Source organism: Sus scrofa, chromosome 6 (genome assembly GCF_054392235.1).
Source record: "Sus scrofa isolate SSC_HxYL_T2T_F1_AM1 chromosome 6, Sscrofa_HxYL_maternal_Yorkshire_Landrace_v2.0, whole genome shotgun sequence".
Lineage (NCBI taxonomy): Eukaryota > Metazoa > Chordata > Mammalia > Artiodactyla > Suidae > Sus > Sus scrofa.
In genome coordinates, this window is record NC_139388.1 from 79,488,062 (window position 1) to 79,494,719 (window position 6,658).

Genomic DNA, 6,658 nt, shown 5'->3' on the forward strand with positions numbered 1-6,658 from the left:
CTGCGCCGCAGTGGGAACTCCTGGCTGGCAGCTCTTAGCTGGCACTGCTATCCACATTCCTCCAGGCTCCTGTTGAAGCCCATCAGTTAGAGACCACTGGAGACATGCCTGCAGTTCCCAGAGCTGGGTCCATCATGCAGGCTGCAGCACGGGAGCCACACTGCATGGGGAACAGCAGGGCATCACAGGAAGCAGATATTAGGTGGCTCTTAGAACTTGGGCAGATATTGAGGGATTTGGGGAGGATTTCAGGAAGAAGGGGTTTGGTGTTCCGCTTGTGGCTCAGCAGGTTAAGAATCCGACTAGTGGGAGTTTCTGTTGTGGTGCATCAGAAACAAATCCGAGTAGTATCCATGAGGATGCGGGTTCGATCCCTGGCCTCGCTCAGTGGGCTAAGGATCCAGCGTTGCCCTGAGTTGCTATGTAGGTAGCAGACGCAGTTTGGTTGGGTCTGGTGTGGCTGTGGGCTGTGGTGTAGGCTGGCAGCTGCAGCTCCAATTGGACCCCTAGCCTGGGAACTTCCATATGCCACAGATGTGGCCGTAAAAAGCCAAAAAACAAAGGAAAAGGGTTTGCTTCAGATATGTGCGGTCAGGAAGCAGGGGTTGCCCTGTGAATGCGGAGCTTGATTCACTTCCATCCAGGATGTGGCGCTGCAGTTGTGGTTGGTGGCAAAGCAGCCGTGGCCCCAGGACAGGGGGTGTTGGGCATCTCTGCTGCTGGCCCAGAGGCACTGTGTTCCAGGACCGGACTCCAGGGAGCTGTGAGGTTGGAGCTTCCAAGGCCCAGCTGTTGGGGCCACTTTCTCTCTTGCTGGCCAAGTTTGGTTTGGTTTGATTTATCCTGTCATTAAAGAGCAATCTAGTGCTGTGATGCCTCATGTCCCAGCCTATTGCTGGTTGGTCGTGGTTGGAGGAGTGGTGTCTGGATGAAATTCTGGGAGATGCCTTTGTCTTCTGGGCTGCATATTTATTTATAAATTACTCCATAATAGGACACTTCTAGGGAGATTTCTGCAGTGTGAAGTCAGCCAGTCACGAAAAGAAAAATACCATGTGATCCCACTTGAGTCAGAGTCATTCAAATCATAGAAGAGTGGTTGGTTAGGGGCTGGGGGCGGGGAGGAGTTGTTTAGTAAGTACAGAGTTTCCGAGATGAAACGTGGTCTGGAGGAGTTCCTCTTGTAGATCAGTGGTAGTGAATCCAGCTAGTATCCATGAGGATGCAGGTTTGATCCCTGGCCTCACTTAAGTAGTTAAAGATCCGGTATTGTGATGGGCTGTGGGGTAGGCCGGCAGCTGCTCTCCAAGTCAGCCCCTAGCCTGGGAACTTCCCTGTGCTGCAGGTGCAGCCCTAAAAGTCAAAAAAAAAAAAAAAAAGAGAGAGAGAGAGAAGTGGTCTGGAGATGAATGGGGTGGTGGTTGCACAACAGTGTGAATGTATTTAATGCCACAAAAACAGTGATGATGGTACATTTGATGTTATGTACATCTTACCACAATTAAACATATACAGTTTAATGCTCAGAGATGAGGCTGAGCTGATAAAGTGTTGTAGGTGTCCTGAGGGGAAGACACACTCCCCTACCCACACTGGAAAGCTGTTGGCATCTTAGCAGACCTGCGCTTCCTAAAGGCAGGTGCCATTCATGGCCACTGGAGGGCAGCATGGGCTAGCATTTAGCCCTTGGGCATCAGCTTCTCATGCCTGCCATGGGGTCCTCAACTTCTCCAGATGCAAAATGGGAATCATTCCTGCCTGCCCACCGCACATGATTGGGGTGAGGCTGAGAGAAGAAAATGGCTTGGAAAACGAGAAAGGGAGCAATGTGGCTAAGGAATTGCTGGGAAAACTATGTCAGGAGACTGAAATTCTTCATCTGTCCAAATTCCTACCTGTTGGGAGGGTCACCCCCGCTCCCGGGGGGTTCCCATGCTGCCACCCCTACAAGTTATATCTGAGTACCTAGCCTCAGTAAAGACAGAGTCAGGACAAAGGACAGAATGAGGTTGCCAGGGATCCTTGAGACTTCCTGTCTGTCACCTGTCCCCAGAGTCTGCCTTACCCGAGGCCATGCCCAGCATGTGCCAGCCCCATCAGGGCAACCAAATGCTGCCTCTGCTCTGCTAGGGGCACAAGTGGTAGAGATGTGAGGTTAAAGGAGAACAGAAGGGATCAGGAAGGAGGAGACGAGAAGGCTAGGTTGGTAGGATGACCGTAAGACAATTTCAAAGAAAGGCTTTTATCATTTTACAAAACAGTTATCATAAGGTGAAAAGCTATTCATAAAAAATAATAATTGATGAAGTGACTATGGACAAAATAGCTACTGTTAATACCCCAATTCAAAACAAGCTGTACATCAGAGAGATGGTTTTAGCTGTCTGGGGCTGCACAGCAGAGTCAGTATCAAACCATGTCCAGGAAAAACTACAGGTCAGTGCTACAGACCCACATCACAAACACCCACATTCTAGAATGTTCCAGATCCCATCATGTCATACAGATGCCAAAACCCAGCTGGAAAAAATTTTACAGCCCTTCATCTTAAGAGCTGCTGATTTTAGGCTGCAGGCTTCTTGCCATTGAGAAGTGCTTTCCTGCATGCATTCAGAAAGGATCGTGCATTCATAGTGTGTGAATCACACTAATCTCGTGAACGATCAGCAGTTTAGAGACCATGGATGCACCCTACTCATGACCTTCCTTTTGCAGAAAAAAACTGCGCTTCAGCAGAAAACTAGATTGTCTACATGCAGCGCTGACTTCCTGGTTATTGGATTCTAGCCTTTCATTGTCTTTAAGCTATTTTACAACTTTATAAATTCTAGGTAACTGATAAATTCTGGCTTGTCTTAGAGGTTCCCCCCCAGCCCCTTGTGGAAAAACCATTTTGCCTCCATCTGCACATTCAGTTCAGTATTCCTGACCTATAAGCGTGACTGTGTTTCGGCTGCCTGTTGTAACATCCACCCGGTTCCCTTTTGAGTTAAACAGAATGTTAACATGCATTCATTTGGTATCTGTATAGGAGTCATGATTTCACTTCTTGAAAATTATCTTTTAACAGTTCCTTCATCAGGTTTTTGGATGCTCCTTTCTGCCAGCAGAGGTGGAGGGTGACTTGTGGGCATCCTCATTAAGCAGTTAAGAAACAGTAGGCAGGAGTTCCCGTCATGGCTCAGTGGTTAACAAACCCAACTGGCATCCCTGAGGATGCAGGTTTGATCTCTGACCTTGCTCAGTCGGTTAAGGATCCAGCGTTGCTATGAGCTGTGGTGTAGGTCACAGATGAGGCTCGGATCCTGTGTTGCTGTGGCTGTGGTATAGGCTGGCGGCTACAGCTCTGATTCGACCCCTAGCCTGGGAATCTCCATGTGCCTCGGGTGCAAAAAAAAAAAAAAGAAAAAGGAAAAGAAACAGCAGTCAGGAATTCCTCTTGTGGCTCAGAGGGTTAAGAACCCAACTAATATCCTTGAGGATTCAGGTTTGATTCCTGGCCTCGCACGGTGGATTGAAGATACTGCACAGCGGTGAGCTGTGGCATAGGTCACAGCTGTGGCTGTGGTGTGGCAGCTGCAGCTCTGATTGGACCCCTCACCCAGGATCTTCTGTATGTCAGTGGCAGCTGCCCCACCTCCCAGCAATCACTGAATGAGTCGGGGAGGGGAGCGCTGCTCAGCTGGACAGAACAGGGTCTTAACAAGACCTCCTCTCGCTCTGATTAAGCCTCTAGCCAGCTTTTTTTTTTTTTTTTTTAAGGGCTAGGGGTCGAATCGGAGCTGTAGATACCAGCCTACACCCCAGCCACAGCAATGCCAGATCCAAGACTGTCTGTGACCTACACCACAGCTCCTGGCAATGCTGGATCCTTAACCCACTGATTGAGACCAAGGATTGAACCTGCATCCTCCTTTGGAATGCTAGTCGGATTTGTTTCCGCTGCACCACAATGGGAACTCCTAGCCAGCTATTTGAATTTAGGACACAGCCTCTTTAGTCCTGAAGGTAAGGAAAGCAGAGGGAACTGACTTTCTGAGTCCTTGTTTGGGGTGAGGTTGGGGGGGGGGGGTACTGACGACCCCTGACAGGGTTTCTGCAGGGATAGGAAACCTGCTGGGGGGACACCGAAATGGGCACCAGGTCTGTCTGACGGAGAGGTCCAGGCCGTGACTGCCTGCCTCGCGAGGGCTGGGGATGGTCCAGACTAATAGATGCTGGGGGACCAGCCCAGTGCTGCTCTGCGCCTCCCGGGGTCCTGCCCCACAGAACCTTTGCAACATCGCCTCACACCCCTGTCCTACAGGTGGGGAAACCGAGGCTCAGGGAGATGCCACACACAGCCAGCGGCCACTGTGGGGCCATACCCTAGGGTTTCTAACTCAATCTTCCTTCCTTCCTCCTTTCCATCCCTCTTTCTCTTTCCTTCTTTCTTTCTTTCCTTCCTTCCTCCCTCCCTCCTTCCTTCATTTCTTTCTTTCTTTCTTCCCTGCACCTGCAGCATATGGAAGTCCCCAAGCTAGGAGTCAAATTGGAGCTGGAGCTGCCAGGCCTACATCACAGCCACAGCAACACTGGATCCGAGCTGCATCTGTGACCTATGTCACAGCTTGCAGCAACGCTGGGTCCTTAATTCACTGAGCAAGGCCAGGAATTGAGCCCAAATCCTCATGGATGTTAGTTGGGTTCTTAACCTATTGAGCCACAGCAGAAACTCCTCTAACTCTCAATCTTTAAGGCCTGGTTCAAACAAGGGCCCCTCTCCTGGTAAAGAGGGGCAGGGCCTCCTCTAGACATAACCATAACCCCTAACAAGAACTTGGGGAGCTCCCTGGTGGCTCAGTGGGTTAAAGATCTGGCATTGTCACTACTGTGGCTGCAGATTTGATCCCTGGCCCGGGAACTTCCACATGCCCAGGGCTTGGCCAGACAAAACAAAAAAACCACAAGAAGAGATCCGGGCTCCTCAGTAATGATGATGCTGACAATAATACAGCTACCATCTCGAGGATGGTAGGTACCCATAAACATATCTTCTTTCATCCTCACACCTGCCGGCAAGTAATTACCTATGACCCCTTCAACGAGGAAAAACAAAGGCTCAGGTCCCAGCACAGGTGGATTCACTACCAAATACCAGACCCTCCTCTCTCTCTTCCTCTGCTTTCGCCTCCTTCTCCAATCTCTTCTTCCTTCATCTGTAAAATGGAGATTATTATACTTTCATCATCACAAATAGCACATGACTAAAAGTGATGTGGTTCTCTGAATTGGATCCTGGAATGGAAAAAGGATATTAGTGGAAAAACTGGTGAAATCGGACAAAGTTTGGAGTTGAGTGAATAGTTTTGTACCCTTGTTGGTTTCCTCATTTAGACAAAGGAGCCATAGTTATGTAAGATGTTATCGGAGTTCCCCTTGTGACACAATGGGATCAGCAGCTTCTTGGAAGCACTGGGACCCAGGTTCGATCCTCGGCCTGGCACAGTGAGTTAAGGATTTAGTGTTACTGTAGTTGTAATCCTTGACCAGGGAACAACATATGCCGTGGGGTGGTCAAAAAAGAAAAAAAAAAAAATAGTGATTATTAAAAAAGAAGAATTCCCAGGTAGCTCAGCAGGTTGAGGATCTGGCATTGTCACTGCTGCGGCTTGGGTTCAATCTGGGGACCAGGAACTTCCTCATGCCATGGGCTTGGCCAAAAAAAAAAGCCCAAATAAAAAACCAAAAGCCAACAAGCTGTTATCAGAAAGGAAACTGGTGAAGTGTGTAAGGTACACTCTCCGTGTGATCTTTGTAACATTTCTGGAAATCTAAAATTATTCCAAAATTAAACATTTATTATTGGGGAGCTCCCTGGTGGTCAGTGTAATGGTTAAGACCCATTGTTTTACCTGATGCAGCCTGGGTTCAATCCCTGGTCTGAGAACTGAGATCCCACATTAAGGGGCTGCAGCTGGAGTTCCCGTCGTGGTGCAGTGGTTAACGAATCCGACTAGGAATCATGAGGTTGCAGGTTCGATCCCTGCCCTTGCTCAGTGGGTTAACAATCTGGCGTTGCCGTGAGCTGTGGTGTAGGTTGCAGACGCGGCTCAGATCCCGTGTTGCTATGGCTCTGGCATAGGCCGGTGGCTACAGCTCCGATTAGACCCCTAGCCTGGGAACCTCCATATGCCGCGGGAGCGGCCCAAGAAATAGCAAAAAGACAAAAAAAAAAAAAAAAAAAAAAAAAGATGCTGCAAGCTGTAGCAAAAAAGAAAAATATATATTATTTTTAAAAGTAACTAGAAGGGAATTCCTGTGGTGGCTCAGTGGTAACAAACCCAACGAGTATCCATGAGGACGTGGGTCGGATCCCTGACCTCACGTGGTGGGTTAGAGATCTGGTGTTGCTGTGAGCTGTGGTGTAGGTCGAAGAGGAGGCTTGGATCTGACCTTGTGGCTGTGGTGTAGGCCAGCAGTTATAGCTCCTATTCGACTCCTAGCCTGGGAACTTCCATATGCCATGGGTGCAACCCTAAAAAGACCAAAAATAAATAAAATAAAAGAAATAAAACAATAAAATGTAACTGGAAAAAGAGAAGCCTGTGAGTTCCAGGAGTCACTGCCCACCATTGACAAGAGGACACAGGACAAAGGAAGCCATTGAATGCTTTTC

At 48.7% G+C, this 6,658-nt stretch overlaps 1 long non-coding RNA gene across 1 annotated transcript; it reads right to left on the reverse strand.

Moving 5' to 3' along the window:
• Positions 1–510: 510 nt before the first annotated feature.
• Positions 511–6,262, reverse strand: LOC146402573 (uncharacterized). The gene is made up of 2 exons (XR_014807149.1): positions 3,904–6,262; positions 511–3,201 (listed from the first exon to the last, which is right to left on the reverse strand). It is a non-coding gene; the product is annotated as an uncharacterized LOC146402573 (long non-coding RNA).
• Between the last annotated feature and the right edge of the window lie 396 nt (positions 6,263–6,658).